The sequence below is a fragment of the Chlamydotis macqueenii genome, chromosome 1 (assembly GCF_036417535.1).
Source record: "Chlamydotis macqueenii isolate bChlMac1 chromosome 1, bChlMac1.mat, whole genome shotgun sequence".
NCBI lineage: Eukaryota > Metazoa > Chordata > Aves > Otidiformes > Otididae > Chlamydotis > Chlamydotis macqueenii.
Genome location: NC_141556.1, coordinates 213,790,038 through 213,809,196, shown reverse-complemented (window position 1 = coordinate 213,809,196; position 19,159 = coordinate 213,790,038).

Genomic DNA, 19,159 nt, shown 5'->3' with positions numbered 1-19,159 from the left:
TACAATTTTCAGAATAAATAGACCATCTGATAAGAAAAAGCCAGGAATAGATGTTTTCAGGAGCAAGTATTTGCAAGGGAAGTGGATGGAGATTTATCTCCAGATACGTAGCCACCAGGGAGAGGGATTGCCTCTCCCCTGTCCCTCCAGTTTCCATAGGAGTGAGTCACTCACCTTCCTGTGGCAGGAGGAAACCCTCCCGCTCTCAGGGAGCCCTACAGATTGGCTCTCTACCGACCTTCCCTTTGTAACAGGGCAGCTATTTTGGGATACAATGCCCTGCTCCTTCCCGCGTCCCCCGGTGCCAACAGCGTGGGCTGGGGAATCCCAGGCACAGTGGTGATCCTCCATACCACTCTGGCTTCATGCTCCCTGTACCACCATGGCTACGGGGTGATGGCAACAGCTTGGACCAGTGGGAAAAGCCGATGGGCAACTCTGGGCAAGGCTCACTGCTCATGCTAACCAGCTAGGCAGAGCCCTGGAGCCTAGGGCAACCTCCTCATGTCCCCACCAAGACGGGGTGAGGGATCTGTGGTCATCTGCCATGGGCCACAAGAAGGTGGGGCATGGTCATCTCACACCACGTAGTCTTAGGGCATCTACGAGACCTACTGCCAGGTTGATGGATGGCCTCTGCTCTGAAATTCAGATCCCAGAGTAACCATAAAACCCAGCTGGGCAGAATGACAAGGGCAGGAGTGTGGGACCAGCCTCCCCAGCATGAGTTCTGCACCAAGCTTTGACCTCCTCCAAGATGCCCATGAGCTCTGTAACGGATGGAGAGCAGCACCACGGGTGGAGGGATTGCTCAGGAGGAGCATGTCTTTGCTGTGGGACCCAGGGCTGGGGCAGCCAGAGATATCCATCATGCCTATTTGTGCTTGCTGGCCACACTGGTTACTCACCACCAGCGAAAGCCTGTGCCTCGGTTTCCCTATCTGTTAAAGGGGAGTATGGAGCAAGTATTACACCTCCACACCTCCTCAAGAGCCTAAACCAAAACCACGCCAGTGGAATGAAGCTGAATGATTTAATTGCATTAGCTAATTGCATTTTTATGCTATTTTCCCGCTGTCTACAACAGCCAGGAATCATTTTGCCTGTTATCACATTTTTCTGCCTCAGTTTCAGCTCTGAGGGCTCCTCCTCACTTTTGAGGACCAGCCTAAGAAATGGTGTTCTGGTTCGATTTGGGTACCGCCATCATTTCCCCTGTGAGCCCCCAGAGATGCTTTACGGGGAGGATGGAGCTGCTGGTGACGGCATCTCCCTGTCCTGCTCCACCAAGGGATGGTGGGCACCTCGGAGCAGGTGGAGGGGGTTTCCCAGTGGGGGTGGTGCAGGTCTCCAAAGGACCCTTGAGGGATTTGTCAAATGTGAAATGTGTTGGCTTTAGAGCATGTTGGCTACGGAGGAAATCAATTTGTTGCCAGGTGAAGGAAGTGAGATGTCATTTGGCTTTCGGTGGAGAAAACAAAAAGCCCAGTGGATGCTGGGGAGCCACGGCATGGACAGAGCAGGGGGTCCCTTGGTGGTCAGCGTGGGGATATGCCTGTGTCCTCCATCCCTGCTCCCTGTTAGCAGGTCCTGGGTGGCTTTCTGTGCCACACTCTTGGGGACTTATTGCCAGGAAAGCTTGTCCATGAGAGCCCAAGCTTCAGCACATCATGGAGGACTCACAGAATAACTGAGGCTGGGCAGTCATCTAGGATCTCTGCTCCAAGTCTGACCTTCTGGACCTCTGCCCCAAGTCTGCTCCAAGCCTGACCTTCAACAGGTTTAGGTTGTGTTGAGGACAAGCTCGACTGTCTCCAAGAACTGAGATTTTCCCTCTCTCTGGGTGGTCTTCCAAGGTCTGACCACCCTTGTGGGATTTTTTTTTCTAGTACCTAACAGAAGTTTCCCTTTTTGCAACTTGTGACACTGCTTCTTCTTCCATCACTGGGCATCTCCATCTCCATCTCCCCCACACCATCCCAGCAGGGAGCTGCAGGGAGAAATAAAATTCTCCTCTCCCTTCTCTTCCCCTTTTCTAAGCTTCTCCTTCCACGTTCTGAGCTCCAGCTTGGTGGCCCCTCTGGGCCCATCTGTCACTCTCCACCTGGTACTGGTGAGCCCCACACTAGACCCATTGCCCAGGCATGGTCTCACCAGTACCACAGAAAGAGCAGAAATCACTGCCCTGGCCCTCCTGGCTTCACTCTTGCAAATGCCACCCAGGGCATGGTTGATTTGGGGGCAATATGTGGCCACCAGCTGCTTCCAGCCAGCCACTCCAGCCTGGCCTGTTGCACAAGGCCAGCATGTCCCAGAGGCAGGATCCTGCAATCCTCCTTGTTGAACCTCTTCAAGTCCCTCCAGCAACCCCGTACCCAGCAAGTCAACCACGGTCCCCATCCTTGTGTTTTTCCCAGTCTTGCTGAGCATTCTTCATCCCATCATCCAGGTGGTTTCAAGAGTGATGGAGGTCATTAAAAGAGCACTTGAGTGTGTCCTGGTCCTCCAGCCCTCTCTGGAGCGTGCACAAGAGGGTGTCAGAAGTGCAACTGCAGCGGGATATTGCGTCTGTGGGATCAGCAACCAGTAGACAAAAACTGGGTTAACTCTTCACATCTCTTCTCCTCCTGGCTGTCCGATTCTGAAGAGTTCATGGCATTTGATCATCAGACAAGAGACAGGAAAAGTCGTTTGGAGTTTACACTTGGATTTCAGAGGAGTTTCATGACCCTCATGCACGTGTGCCAAGGTGTTGTGGGGTCACCTCAGCACTGCCCAGCACTTGGGGCTGCCTCACTGCTGCCAACTCCTTATCAAAAGGGTCCTCTTCACAGGATGGTGGGTCTGAACCCTGTCCCACCAGTGTGGAAAGCCCACCACCTCCTTACACATTGGGCATTCCCTGCCTGCATGTGTCCCAAGCACCACCCAATTGCCCTTCCAGTTGAGGTGACATCTTGTCCTGCTGCTTTGGTTCAACAGCTGTGAAAATGCTGATGGATGCTCCTTGGTTAGAAACAGCTCTTCTCTGAAACTCGCAATGGTTTGGGGAGCACGGATTCCTCAGGACGTCCCAAGGTTGGGGTTAGAGTTAGGGCTGGGGTGAGGGCTAAGGTTGGGGTTAGGTGGTGCTCCCTGTCCCCTGCTTTTCCAGCGTTCCATGGACACCCCACATAGATGTGTTACTTGGGTAGGGGATGGCCACTGCCCCTCACACCTACACCACTTTTGAGGTTGCCCTGTCCTGATTTTCCCAGCCTGGACCTTCTCAATAAACACACACAGGGGCCTTCCAGCTCTTGAGGGCATCATCTCAAGACATGGCAGCATCTGCATGGCCAGATTTAGTCCTGCTCTTAGAGGACAGCATCTACGCCATGTTCCTGTGCCACCCAATGACACCCTCATTTCGGGTCCCCATGCATGGGCTGTAGCCAAGTGTCCCCAACAGGCCAATGATGAATGAGCAGACGTCTGGGGAGCAGTGGGGCAAGAGGAGGCCACAGAGGGCTGACAAAAACACAGGCAAGGCGAAGGGCTGCATTTGAGGTTCAGTGAGATCAGAAGCAGGTTGGTCCAAGGGACTGCCCAGCCCCAGGTAATGCCTTTCGCAACTGGAGAAGGGATGCTCAGGAATGTAAGGAAAAAACTTCTGGACATAGGAAAAATTTTTTTACCCTGAGGGTGGTGGAACACTGTCCCAGGTTGCCCAGAGAGGTGGTGGATGCCCCATCCCTGGAAACATTCCAGGCCAGGTTGGCCGGGGCTGTGAGCAACCTGATGTGGTTGGAGATGTCCCTGCTCCTTGCAGGGGGGTTGCACTGGATGGCCTTTAAAGGTCACTTCCAATCCAAAATGTTCTATGATTCTGAGAGGAAGAACACTCCCACATCCTGGCAGGGGCAATCTTCTCCCCTGGGTGGCATTTCCTTCCTGATCTCAGCTGGCAAATCCGTCTCACTCAGGGCACGGGGACACTCTGTGTCTACAAAGTCCATGTTGGCTTGTGCAACCGTGGAAGCTACTCATGTCCTATAACCACTAATACATATCCCAGATGCTATCCCGGAGCCCGGAGCTGGGGATGTTAATGGCACGGGGCTGCTCAGGGCGTTCCTGCATTGCAGGGCTCCCCGTCGTGCCCCAACCTGAGCTGGGACCTGCCACGATCAGCAACAGAACAGGGCACAGCAAATGACTCAGATATTCTTTGCAACAGAGCCAGCCCTGCACGATGTTTTTTGGGAGCTGAAGCATGGAGGAATGCAAAACTCGTCTGCCAAGGCGGCAGCAGCAAGGATGGAAAATCTCATCTTTCATGTTTTAGATGCATCCATGCCATGAGCACAGGGATGGGGAGACATTATAGCCATCTTCCAGTACTTCCAGTGCCCAAAGGGGGCTACAGGAAAGGTGGGGAGAAACTCTTCAGCAGGGCCTGCTGGGACAGGACGAGGGGTCATGGTTTTAAAATGGAGGGAGGAGGATTCAGACTGGACATTAGGAAACAATTTTTAATACTGAGGGTGGTGGGGCACTGTCCCAGGTTGCCCAGAGAGGCGGTGGATGCCCCATCCCTGGAAACATTCCAGGCCAGGTTGGCCGGGGCTCTGAGCAACCTGATGTGGTTGGAGATGTCCCTGCTCCTGGCAGGGGGTTGGGCTGGGTGGGCTTTGAAGGTCCCTTCCCACCCAAACCCTCCTGTGGTTCTGTGATTCTATGATCTTGGGCTTTGTGGCACAATTTTGACTCAGTAAATCCTGGCCAGACCCAGCCCTTCTTCTGAGCTTTGTTGAGCCGTGCATTGCCAGATGCGCATCTTCTCTCTATACGCTGAAGGGCCAGGATAAGGCTCAGCTAAGCTCATGTTTATGCCTTTAAATAATGGGACTTTCCGGATGTATGATCTGCATTTGTGAACGGGCAAAGCAAGTGGATTAAATATTTCATGGCGTTAAAAAAAACAAAATGAATTCTTGTTTCATTTCCCCTATGACTCAGAGATGACAACTCACTCTCCGGAGCAGCTATTGTGTAAGAGTGGGCTTGGTGAGTGGATTTTGCTGTTTGCCACTGGAACCTATCAACCACTCCCGGAGAAGAAAACCCTTTCTTAAGCACGAGCAACACACTTGAAGCGACAAAAGCAATTTGCTCCGGAAAAACGACAAGTCTTTCTAGCGTGGTGAGGCTATCTTATCCAGCAGATGTATAAACCCAGCAGCCTTTTGGCCAGCACACCTCACCCCGGGTTGATTTAGTGCTGCCGGGAAGTTGTTGATCATCTACCAAGGGTTGAAGGAACTCAGTTTTGGGAGAGCAACGCGAGGCTGTCTGTCGTACCAACAAGGAATCAGCACTGCAATGAGTCTTTGCATGGGTTTGGTTGCTGCTTTCTGGTGCTCAGGCAAGATGAACGTGCTCACAGAAAACTCAAGACACGGAATATATCTGTATTTGTACGTTCGGAAGTCAAATTAGGGAATTACTTATTATTGAAATGCTTTGATTAGATCTGATAATTACAGCCACAATCTCTTTTCTCAGTGCATGTTCTGCTCCAGGAGAACAAAAATCTGTGAGGCCACTTGGTTTATTTGACATCTTGGGGTTTTCATTTCTTCACGTGTCTCAAAGCCTCACCCTCAAATGAGATCCTTTCACTGGCAAAAAGAAGAGGCAGAAGAGGTGACTGACCTCTGCGCCTTTGCTCATTTACAGGAGGGATAAACCGCTTTTGCTCTCAGGCCAGTGCTTTGCAGTCACTTGGCTTCAGCGAGCACAACGCTTGACTACAGAGCATCGTCTCCATAAGAGAGATGCAGCTCTTCGTACTGAAGAGCTTAATAGGAATTAAATCAAAGCAGCTAGAGAGACGTCAGCACATTGCTCCTACTGCTTCTCCTTCGCAGGGGAGTTTCAGTTCTCCTCTTGCGTGCCAAGGCCCAGTTCTAAGCCCATGTCTTCCCTGTACCCACTTGCTTGAAGGATTGTGCCAGGTCCTTCCACAAAATCAGGAAAAAAATGCAGAACTTGGCTCACGCCACAGTTTCAGCTTCATATCGAGTTTCACTTCCTTCCTAGCCTTGGCAGAAGATGAGTAACTCCAAGGTTTCCACCCATCCCTGCATAGGCACCTCCAAGGCCACCCATCCATCTCCTGATGTCCTCTCCTTCTGTCTCCTTCCAGGTGCTCCCTTTGGAGCAGGGTCCAGTCAATGACCACAAAGGTCACAGTTCCCCATGGGGTTTTCTTAGGAGCTTCATCTCTGTTTTCTTTCCCTGACTGGCACCCAAGGACAGGCCCTACTTTGGAGGAACCAACAGTGACAGAATCCCTCCCTGTAAGGATGCTCTTGGCTCCTACAACCTTGGCCAAGCAAGCCAAACCTCAGCATGGCTTAATTTGTGTGGCACTGGATGTAGTATTTGGTGTTGGGGTCTCACCCACTTCACGAGAAAGACTGAAACAGAGGAAAAGGAATAAGACAGTGACTCTTCCAAGAAATGAGAGCGGAGGGGATGTGAATGTTGCTGAGTTGCACTACAGAAGTGCTGCGGTCAGAAGAAACAGAAAAACTTATAAGGAAAAATTCTCCTGATCCAACTATCGCTTTAGTGGTCGGGATGGTAGCAGCATGCAAAACATGAAGCATAAGAGAAAGGAAGATTGGGCTTGTGGTCACAATTTCAGGAGAAGACTTGCCAGATTCATCTTTTGTTTGAAGAAGGTGCTGGGAAAAGGTCCTTCCAGGATTTGAGGCTCCATCCAGACTCTAAGGCATGCAATTCCCCGTGGCTGAACTGCAGCCGTTCTCCTGGGCTTCAAAGATGGAGATGTTTGGGGTTGGAATGGACTTCTCTCCTAGCAGGACACTACCCCTTCCTCCCTTCAGCTGCCCTTGGCCATAGGAAGAGAGGTGAAACATACTAAGGCTGAGGTGAAGCAGATACTAAGGCCGGTCAAGGTGAATGGAGATGTCTGCATACAAAAGCGCCGAGGGAAACATCCGTGCCAGGGTGGCGGGGATGGCTGGCATTGATAACCAGGGCCGCAATGGGACGTGGCCAAGTGGGGAACGCTGGAAATGGGCCATCTCTGTCCAGCCCAGGCAGTCATGGGCTGATATGGTCCCAGTGTAGCCGAGCCCTTAGCACAGTGGTGCTTTGATAATGGGAGGGTGCAGCAAGGTGCCACCTTCTCCACCATCTTCCTGCTCCGTTGGTCAACCAGCTCTACCCACACCACTCCCAATCAACACGTGTCTGCTCTAAACACCATCCAGTGCTGGAGGGGCCGTGTCCTTCCTGAACATCCACCACAGACACAGAAATCAATCCAACAATATCTTTCCCTCTGGAGCTGTTAAATAAGGAGGAGAAGGGCTTCCCACATCTTCTCCCAGCTCCTCGAGCCCTGTTGAGCTCCCAGTTCCCAAAACTGCTCTCAGACACATTTTCGCAGAACCTTTCTCCAGGTGGTTGTTCACCCTGTATCCAAGAAGGACTTTTCCTCGTCTGCCCTGGAGGGATCCAAGAAACCCTTCCAGCATGCTCAGCCCTCCTCATCCACTGCTCTTCACATGATAACATCTACTTGTAGATAAAAATACCCATGGTCCGCGCAGGCAGGGATGCGCCCGGCCGGGAACAGATAACATTGCGATCGCAGAAATGTGCCCTGGCGAGTTTTAAGTTACACATTAACAAGAAACGGGGGGAGAGCGGCGGTGACGCACGGGCAGGCAGGGGAATTTATAGCAGGAATGCAGACGTTGCTCAGCTCACGCAGAGGGGACGATGGAGGGGACAGCCCTGTCCTGATGTGCTCCTGCACAAGTTCTCTGCGAGCTGGAGACACAAAGACCATGACCAGGGGAAGCACGCTTTTGGGATCAGATCTGTGTCCATCAGGCCAGGGCCAATTTAGAGTAGGAGTCTGTCACTTAGACAACAGTTTGTACTTCCAAGGAAAGTGTGGGAAACCCCTAAATGTGGAGAAGTTCTCACAAAGCCAAGAAGATGCTCGTACAGCTCTGACCTTGCACCTCAACACAGGCACTGGTTGCTGAAGATATAAAAGCCAGATGGAGATTTGTCATCCACGAGCAGCACCTCCACTTTTGGAGCTTGCTGAGGCCCTCAGCTCAGCCCTACCTCAAAGCAGGACCTCGTGGTCGCCCCTGGAGCAGCTTCAGGGTTGCAGTCTCATCATTGCTGAGCATGCCTGCAAGTCTGCCTTATTATGTTGCAACCACCCTCATCCTTTCCTGTCTTTTCCCACAACAAAGCCAGGCAACTGGGGGCAATCCATGCCTCCTTGGCTTGTGAACACACCATCTGGAGACAGCCAGACACAGGCTCCGGGCTCCACCATGGCGAAGGGGTCTCCCACATGTCCATCAGACTTCTTCTGTGCATGACCATTGTGCATGCAACCATCCCTCTCCCCAGATCATCCTCTGGTAAAAAGGGGAACACAACCGCAAAGGAGGATGTTCAGGCACAGACATGGTAAATTCTGCAGAATGGAGATGGTGTGATGCCTCCTCCACCGTCAAAGGCGTATTGGCTGCTATGGACCATGCAATGAGGAGGCATGGAGGAGGTCTGCACTGCGAGCACGCAAGACTCAAAGGAAATGTTTTAATTCAGAGCAAGAAGAAGTTTTGTGGTGACTGCTCTGATTGTCCCACCTAACACACGTTTGTTTGCTCTGGAAATGCAGGCCTGGAGCACACAACCTTGGTTTTTCCTAGATGAAACCAAACTGGGACATCTGCACTGGGAGAGCCCTGAACACATAGCAACACTTTATGGGGATACATAGGTCTGACCCAGTGAGTGTCCCCTCAACCATGTCCTCCCACATGTACCAAGCAAGCATGGAAGGCTCTTGCAACATGGAAAGTGTCCACAATATCCCGGGGTCCTTCTGGTGCTTTACAAAGGTCCAAGTGGCATCATCATCTTCATATTTGCTGTCACACACTTCAACACTTCGCAACTCCAGTGTTCCTCCCTTGTCTTTACGACCTGTCTCCTGCCTCGATGACCTTTCTCTTCTTCCCTCGTCCAAGCCTCCTCTTGCTGTCTCCTCTTGTCTCTTGTCCCCTCAGAACTTTTGTCTTTTCTTTTATCCCTTTTTTTCTTACTGTCCTACCCTTCCTTACTCCTGTAATTTCCTGATGGTTATGTCAACCTTTTTGAGGTCACCTCTCGGAAGGTGAAGGCCACCATCCTGAAGACAACTTCAACAAGAGCCTCTCAGAGGCAGCTTAGCAGGTGTGTCCCAACCTTGAGGACCCTGAACAGGTCTTCAGGTGATCTTACTGCTCCCTGGGATGTCCATATCCATGTCTGTGGTCTATCTCCATGTCATGTGGAAGAGTTTGGAGGCAAGAGGCTGGTAGAGGCTTGCTGATGCCCCAGTCCCTGGACCTCACAGATGACCCACAGGATGAAAGCAGGTGCCAGCAACACATCAGATCCCATCCCAATTCTGCAGAAGTGATGGTGACAATTCCTGACTGAACACAGATGTGGGTTCCTGGAGTTACATGCAGAGATGGTAAACATGTGGGGCTGGCTCTTGGCAGGAAGCCTTGCACCCATCTCTGGGTGACTACATCCCACGGGCAACGTGATCCCACAACGTGAGTCCATGAAGCTGCACCCGCTGTCTAAATACTCCCAAACCTCAGGAGCGTTGTTGGGTGGCTCTTGGAGACTCTCCTCATGTTTCCTCTACTCCAGTAGTACCGATGACCTCCTGCCTCCTGCTCCTGCTGTACTGCTGGTGTAGCGCAACTCCACACCAGAAAAGCAACAAGCAGGTGTTGGACGTGACCCTATGGGGCTGAGCTTTGTGGGTCCACTCCTACAGCAGACCATAGCAGCCCCACAGATTCATTCCCACTCAAGGGCTAAAACCCATCACTGGACATAACCCTCACCTCCTCTCTTCTCCCCCCATCTGCTCCCAGCTCAAAGGATGAGAGTTAACACTGGTGTAAGGAGGAGGTTGTGCTAGGACTTACCTGATTTACACCAGCAGAGAGGTCATCTCCATTTGGAAGCACCAAGAATTACCTCCTGAATAGACTTAGAAGCTGTTATGGTCCCACGCTGGGACAAGACAAAGGACTAAGATGGGGTCCTGCTCCAGATGGGCAGATGCCTCCTGCCTCCACTGCAGCCTGATGTTCACGTCTGGTCATGAGCAACCAGGAAAAGAGCAGGAAAGCTGCCAATTCTTGGAGGAAAGCAAACCCCATAAACCTGCCAAGCGTCCCTGCTCTGAGATATTTACTCTTTCGACGTGTTCTCATGGAAATTAATCCCAGTCTCACCCTTGCAGGTACAGTAAACACTACGAGCGAGGAATGGGGAGAGGCTAGGACAGCAGAGCATGGGGAACAAAGCTGCTGGGGTGCACCAGCCTTCATCAAAATGTGGTGGAACAGGCCCAAGCAGGACGTGGCAGGGACATACAGGCTCTCTTCCAGCTCGGCCGGACCTCTATCCTCCCTGCGGCCATCTCGGCTGCGGGACGAGTCGTTCTGCCCCAGTTTAACCTGGAGGAGGCTGATTTATCCCCTGGGCTCCTGAAGAGCCACTTCAAGGTTTCTTCAACTTACACCGGGTTACAACAAGCTCCAAAGAGGGATTTTTTTCTTCTGCTAGGGAATGCCCAAGCATGGAAAAAGCAAGAAATTAGACGGATGGGGGAAAAATAAGATTCACAGAGCGCGCTCAGCGCGCTCTGTGAATCTTATTTTTCCCCCATCCGTCTAATTTCTTGTTCTTTACACGCTTTGTGAATCTTATTTTTTTCCAATCCATGTATTTTCTCTTTCATGGCAAAAAAAAATCGAGCGGACACAGTTGCTTGGGTGTTATCTTCTTCCTTGCCATCGCCGTAGGACATGCGCACCAGACCGATTCGCATCCGCATGGCACCCCCACGTGGGGAAAGTCCAAAGGTTCCATGACCAACTTGGTGTTTCCCTTCTGATGGGATTTTCAAAGCCTTTCTGGGAGCAAGAATGAAGAGGTGGAAGGAGAAATCAAGTCGTTAATTAGGGGGAAATCCAGGGAAAACAGCGGTTGTGCTGGGAAAGCTCTGCCAGCATCATGGCTTGGGCACATGGGTTGCTTTGAGCAACCAAGGTGGGACTGGGACTCACCATCCCTTATAGAATCATCTTCTACCACATCCCAGGAAGCAGAGGGATGCAAGGAGCCCCCACCACAGATGCTGGGATACCCCCAGCCTGAGATGTGCCCATGGCATAGCATCTCCGCGGCATCCCAAAAACCTGTCCCCACCTTATGGGAGCAGCAGCAAGAGCCGGAGCAAAAAGGAGGACCTGGAAACACTTGGAGGCACAACATCTGGAGGCTGGAAACTTCTGGTTTGGAGCCATTGCACTCTTTGAAGCCCTGGGAGAAACACTCAGAACAAAACCGTGGCCGTCAGATAATCCCAAACCCAATTTCTGGCTTTACTTGTTCCTCAGAGAGATCACCTCCCACGCTGGCAAAAAAAAAAAGGGAGGGAAGGGACAAGCTGCGCCATCCTGCAGGATATCACTGTTAATTATTACAGATAATTTTGTTCCTTTAGGTTTTGTTTTTTAATACTTTCATTAATTTTTTAATTTTCTTTTTTTTTTTTTCATTATTTTTTCCTTATCTATCTGCCTGCCTGCAGAAGGGTTTGGGTGGGAAGGCACCTTCAGAGGTCACCCAGTCCAACCCCCCTGCCAGGAGCAGGGACATCTCCAACCACATCAGGTTGCTCAGAGCCCCGGCCAGCCTGGCCTGGAATGTTTCCAGGGATGGGGCATCCACCGCCTCTCTGGGCAACCTGGGACAGTGCCTCATCTCCCTCATCATAAAGAATTTCTTCCTGATTTCTAATCTAAATCCACTTTCTTTCTGTTTAAAGCCATCACCCCTTCTCCTATCTATCTGATCTATGTCTATCATAGCCATTAAGCTTTGTATTGCTTAAATATTAATATTTAATATAAAAATGTATCACAGAATCATAGAGTATCTCAAGTTGGAAGGGATCCATAAGGATCATCGAGTCCAACTCCCTACTCCTCACAGGAGCCCCCAGCATCAGAAGGACGTGGAGCTGCTGGAGAGGGTCCAGAGGAGGCCACGCAGATGCTGAGAGGGCTGGAGCAGCTCTGCTGTGAGGCCAGGCTGAGAGAGCTGGGGCTGTTCAGCCTGGAGAAGAGGAGGCTCCGGGGAGACCTGAGAGCGGCTCCCAGTGCCCAAAGGGGGCTGCAGGAAAGGTGGGGAGAGACTCTTCAGCAGGGCCTGCTGGGACAGGACGAGGGGTCATTGTTTTAAAATAGAGGGAGGCAGATTCAGACTGGATATAAGGAAAAAATTTTTTACACTGAGGGTGGTGGAGCCCTGTCCCAGGTTGCCCAGAGAGGCGGTGGATGCCCCATCCCTGGAAACATTCCAGGCCAGGTTGGCCGGGGCTCTGAGCAACCTGATGTGGTTGGAGATGTCCCTGCTCCTGGCAGGGGGGTTGGACTGGGTGGCCTTTGAAGGTCCCTTCCAACCCAAACCCTTCTGTGGTTCTATGATTCTATATTCCTACATATTCTTACATATTCCTATCCATTCCAATTTAACATACAAAGTTGACTTTCCGGAGGAAGCAGCTCCTGTACCATCTCCGCAGGACACCAGGACCTCACAGACCAGCAGCCGCTGCGTCAGCAGCCCCCCTCCCTGCTGCGGTTTCCTTTGGCAAGCAAATCCTTCTGCCAGGAAAACTCCTGCCAGTTCAGCAGGCAAAAAAAAAAAAATTCTGCTTTATCAGCAACTGCTTGGATTTGCTGGTGGAGAGGCCTTCTCCGCCCAGGCTTTGGCAGCCAGAGCCGCCTCACCCGTTAATCAGCCGGAGCCTGGGTTCGAACACGCCGGTTTTTGCTCCGAACTGCATCCTTGCAGCCAAAAGTCCTGAAACACAAAGAGTTTTGGACTTAAAAAATGTTTTAAACCCTTTCAGGGTTTACATTTGGATGGGAAGAACAAAGAGGCGACGGGCGAGTGGCTGCTCGGGAGCCCAACTCCAAGGCGACGCCTTTTACACCGAGGAAGGGAATCGAGCAAGCCTCCGTCCCTTGGGGTTCATCTTCAAATTTTGCTTTTACAACCACATTCTTCTTATTTTTTAGATGAGGGAATACGCCGTGGTTTTCAGCTGGGCGTTGTCACCATCAGTGGGTATCTGGCTCTTGGGGTTTCCAACCTTTGTGTCTCATCTCTGGTGGGGTTCGCTGGGTGTTACGTGTCTCTGTGGGACTGGATTCTGTATAAAAAAATGAAATGAAATGAGATAAAATCAAATAAAATTAAAATTTAAAAATAAAATAAAATAGAGTAAAATAAAATAAAGTGAAATAATAAAAAAATAAAGTAAAATAAAACAATTTTTTTTTTTAAAAGCTGTTTATTCTGCCTGGCTTAGTGATGCCATGTTGAGCTCCTGCCTTTCTCAGCCGAGTCAGTGCTGCTCTCTCCCAAAATCTCAACCCGCCCCTCGCTCCGGTGTGGGTCCCAGGGAAGCTCGCCGTTCCCACCAGCACGTCCAACGGGAACTGGAAAATTAACGCCCTAAGCACCCCCACGAGGACTCAGTCCCTCCTGGAGAGGTTGCAGGGAGGGGATAAACCTTTGCAAACTGCCAGATTTACACAAAAACATTTCAGAAGATTAAAATCCAGAAGATTAAAATCAACAAGGAGGACAAATTATCTTCTTAACCGCTCGGGGCAGGGCTGTGTTTTATTTTTCTCCCTCCATGGGATGTGCCGGCCAGGAGACTCTGTGCGGCTCCTGCGGCTGTTGTCATGTTGTCCCCTTGGAGAGGTGACATGGAGTGACGCCAGGCTTTGGGTGAAGATCTCCAGGAGCACCCATAGCTTGGTCTCCTTGGGGCCTCCCACCATCACATTGTGTCCCTCGCTATTATAGAATCACAGAAGGGTTTGGGTTGGAAGGGACCTCCAAAGGCCACCCAGTCCAACCCCCCTGCCAGGAGCAGGGACATCTCCAACCACATCAGGTTGCTCTGAGCCCCGGCCAACCTGGCCTGGAATGTTTCCAGGGATGGGGCATCCACCGCCTCTCTGGGCAACCTGGGCCAGTGTTGGACCTTGTTGATGGATTTTGGGAGCCACTTTTTTCGTTCAAGCAGACCAAGGCGTGCTCAGGGATGCTCAAGCAGAGCAGCCTGCGCAGGCATGACCTGGCAGCATGGGTAGGTCCCCAAGGGAAGGCAGATCCTTTGGGATCTCATTTCTGCAGCAGGATTTGATGGGAAAGGCACCCATCAAATGGGATTCGATGGGAATTGACTGGATTTGATGGGAAAGTTGCTCAGCTGGAGTGTTCTGGTTTTGTTTAGTGACGGGGGGGGCCTAAGGTGGCAGCTTCTGTCAGAAACTGCTAGAAGTCGCTCCCCTTTGTTCAGTGGACTCGGCTGGGCCTAGGGCGGACCCGCTGCTGGCCAAGGCCAAGCCAGTTGGCAGCAGAATGTTCTGTGATAACGCCTCTGTGATAATGTATTTAAGAAGGGGAAAACAGAAAAAAAAAAGGAGAGAAGATGTGAAGGAGCTGAGCGGGGGCAGAGAGGGGGAGGCGTGAGCCTTGTGGGCCTTGCAGGCCTCACCCTCTGGCCTCCTGCCGGGCAGTGACTGGGCCCAACTTGGCCCGGCCCGGCTGCAAGAAGTGGAGAGGAGATGAGAAGTGAATGAGATGTAAAAAGGATCCTGAGAGGCGTCTGCCAGCCTGTTGTGAGGAACGGCTGCAGATGCCAAGGGCAGTGCAGAAGGAGGGGGAGGAGTAATGCGGCTCCTGGCCAGAATTCCCCTGCAGCCCGTGGTGCAGCCCATGGTGGAGCCGGCTGTGCCCCTGCAGCCCATGGAGGTCCACAGAGGAGCAGAGATCCACCTGCAGCCTGTGGAGGACCCCACGCCGGAGCAGGTGGGTGCCTGAAGAAGGCTGTGGCCCGTGGAGGCCCCGCTGGGGCAGCCGTTCTGGAGGGACTGCACCCCGTGGAAGAGATGACCGAAGCCGGAGCAGTTTCACGAAGGAGTGCAGCCCATGGGAGGGACCCCACGCTGGAGCAGGGGAGGAACGTGAAGAGTTCTTCCCCTGAGGAGGAAGGAGCAGTGTGAAACAACGCGTGATGAACTGACTGCGACCCCCATTCCCTCTTCCCCCCTGTGCCGCTCAGGGGAAGGTGGTAGAAATAATGTTAAGCCCGGGAAGAGGGAGGGGTGGGGGGAGGTTATCTTGTTCTCTGTCTCATTCTCCTGCTAGTTTTAGAAATAAATACTTTTCCCCAAGTCGAGTCTGTTTTGCCCGTAACGGTAACTTTAAGGATTTCTCCCTGTCCTTATCTCAAACCTCGAGCCATTTTTCCTTGTATTATCTTCCCCTATTCTCTCGGAGGGTGGGGGGAGCGAGAGAGCGACTGCGTAGTCTGGTCCCAGTCGGGGCTGAGCTACAACATGGAGCCACTCCATCATCGCCCAAGACACCCCCTGAACTGGAAAGGTTCTTCCCCACCAGCACAGATGCTTGTACCCCACGTCTTCCTTATCTCAATGAGGATGATGATTTATTTTTCCTATTTTGGAGCCAAATCAGCCGTATCTTCCTTCTACCAGCACATAATTTTGTTTCATTGCTTACTTGCTTGCGGCGCGGTGCATCGCCCAGGGAATTAGGGATGTGCGACTGCTCCGAGGAATGCCAGGGGCGTATTTGCTCATGTCCGTCGCTGGGAAGTTTTTATCTCAATACCCAATTAATGAACTTCCCTCTTCTCGCCAATACACAGCTGGTTCCTGGCACATCCAGCTCCCAGCTTCCCAGTGACGGAGATGAACTGGTTCATGAACCAGGAACTGGTTCCAGGTTGCTGGACTAGGATCATTCCTAGGGTCTGTTCCACCACTCTCTGGGTAAAATTTTTTTACCTGATGTCCGGTCTGAATCTGCCTCCCTCTATTTTAAAACCATGACCCCTCGTCCTGTCCCAGCAGGCCCTGCTGAAGAGTCTCTCCCCACCTTTCCTGCAGCCCCCTTTGGGCACTGGGAGCCGCTCTCAGCTCTCCCCGGAGCCTCCTCTTCTCCAGGCTGAACAGCCCCAGCTCTCTCAGCCTGGCCTCACAGCAGAGCTGCTCCAGCCCTCTCAGCATCTGCGTGGCCTCCTCTGGACCCTCTCCAGCAGCTCCACGTCCTTCTGATGTTGGGGGCTCCAGAGCTGGACGCAGCGCTGCAGGGGGGTCTCACCAGAGCGGAGCAGAGGGGCAGAATCCCCTCCCTCGCCCTGCTGCCCACGCTGTGGGGATGCAGCCCAGGGTGCCGTTGGTTTCTGGGCTGTGAGCGCACGTTGCCAGCTCGTGTTGAGCTTCTCGCCCACCAGCACCCCCAAGTCCTTCTCCTCAGGGCTGCTCTCCATCCGTTCCCCCCCAGCCTGGATTTGTGCTGGGGTTGCCCCCACCCACGTGCAGGACCTTGGCCTGGTTGAACTCCATGAGGTTGGCACGGGCCCACCTCTCCAGCCCGTCCAGTCAATTATCCATGGAAGAACACAAGTAACCAGTGGAAAAGCTGTTGCCACGCTCGATAAGGGGGACAACACATCTATTTGTAGGTCTGAAACATTTCTTCGTCCCGCATGCAAAAAGCCTGCGGGTGATTTCTGCCTGCGCGTGCAAAGCGCCGCACGCACAGAGGCTGCCCTGAGATATTTTAGGAGGAAGCTCCTCCGGGCTGGCTGGAGGAACAAGGCAAAACCTTTGCAGGACGACTTCTTTTTGGGGGCAACGAGTGAGAACACCGGGAGCGCAGCAGAAGCTGCATTTTGCATTGGTTCGGCGTGATGATTTCATCGCTGAGGAAGCAATCGTTGCACCTCACACCACTGATTAGAGAGTTTATCCGCAAAAAACACGCTCCCCCTGCAAGCCCTGCCTTCCAGAGCACCCACTCGCTTTGCCCAGTCCAGAAAAAATCCTTTTTTTTTTTTTCCCACCCCATTTTTCCACCCTCCTGCTTGCATGAAGCAGCATCCTCTGAGCGCATCCCACCGCACTCGCTCGTCCCGGCTTCGAGCACCACGCTGCACGCGGGAGCCGCAGTATCTGTATGAAATAACGACGGCACGCGACGTTTCCATCTTCCCAAAATGTTTTCCCAGCTTTGCAGGAAAATGCTTTGGATGGACTTAAAACTTGCCACCAGGCACGGGGCCTGGTCTTGCAGGAAAATCTTCAGGGTCCGCAGGTCGCGCAGCGCAAACAGATGCGATAAATTTTCACGGCATCCATCATTTAGGGAAAATTTCCCGGGGAGAACGAGTTAAGAGTAATTAGCGGCACTAAATGAACTAATAGCTGGGGGAGAGAGGAGAATTCAAGTTGCATTTGAAGTTTTTTTTAAAGCATCTTTGAAGGTGAGGGGTCATTTTCCGGGAGCTGGGGCGAAGCAGCGCATCGATAATAGAGGAGTCGGCGATGGAGCAGCAGCGACGCCAGAGCACGGGGGAAAACGGGATGAGAGTCGCCCTACGCTCGGCAAACTGCCCTGGCAATTCGCTGAAAGGAAACATCCGAACGCACTTTAATATTTCAAAGGTTTAATTGCAATTAAATAATAAGCCGAGCCAAGGAACCTAAGTACTGGGGGAAAAGAAAATTAAGAAAAAAAACCCAAAACCATGTGCGATGAGGCGCTTTTAATTCACGCGTTCGGGCGCCCTGGGATGCGCCGGGACGTGGGTGCCAGGCTCAAGCTGCTGTCCCCAAGGTCTCATGGTGGCAGTGCCTCAGGTGCTTGAACCCCAGCTCGAGTGCGGCTCTTGCTGCCCCGCTCGGCTTGGGCAACCCCAAAAAACGCTGGAGGGGAGGCGATGGCTGTCCCGCCTGTCCCCTGCGTCCCAATCTCCACGGCCGGATCCCGCAGCGGATGCAGGGCCAACACGCAGCGGTGGGAGCAGTGCTGGGCACCCTGTGCACACCCTGCACCCCCCTGCATCCCACCCGTGCATCCCTCGTGCACGTCCCCGTAACCCCTCCGCACCCTCCCGTGCACCCCACCCCGGTGTGCCCCTGTACAAACCCCAGCACCCCTGTGCACCCCCCTGTGCACACGCTGTGCACATCCCGCGCCCCTCGCGCACTCTGAACCTTCCTTGTGCGAACCCCGCACCCCCCCCGTGCACCCCCCTACGTACCCCCCGCACCCTCCTTCGTGTACACCATGCACCCCCCTGCACCCTTCTTGTGCAAACCCCGCACCCCCCCCGTGCACCCCCCTGCGTACCCCCCGCACCCTCCTTCGTGTACACCATGCAGCCCCCGCACCCTTCTTGTGCAAGCCCGTGCACACCCCTGCACCCCCGTGCAAATCCCGCACCCTCCCGTGCACCCTTCGTGCCCCCTCCCTGTGCAAACCCCTCTTTTGCACACCTCGCACCCTCCTCGTGCGCACTCCCCGCACCCCCGTGCGCACCCTCGCACCCCCTTTGTGCACCTCTGCACCCTCCCTCCACTCCCTGCACCTCCCTTGTGCACCCCTCCGCACCCTCCCCGTGCACATCCCGTGCGCAGCCCCGCGCAAACTCCGTGCACCCTCCCTGTGCACCCCCGGGAACACCCCCGCACCCCCATGCTAATCCCGCATCCTACCGTGCACGCTCCGTGCACCCTCTTTTGCACACTTTGCACCCCCTCGTGCACACTCCCTGCACCCTCTTGTGCACCCTTGCACCTCCGCTGCACCCCCCCCCCCCGCACCCTCCTTGCGCACCCTCTCTGCACCTCCCGTGCACCCCCTGCACCACCCTTGGGCACCCCACGCACCGCTCCCCGCTGCCCCCTTGTGCACACCCCGCACCCTCTCTGCACCCCTGCACCCTCCTCGGGCACCCCGCCCGCAAATCTCGCACCCCCCCGTGCACACCCCGCATCCTCTCTGCACCCCTGCACCCTCCCGGTGCAGCCCCGTGCAACCCCCCGCGAATCCCGCACCCCCCCGTGCACACCCCGCACCCTCTCTGCACCCCTGCACCCCCCCCACGAATCCCGCACCCCCCTGCGCACAGCCCGCA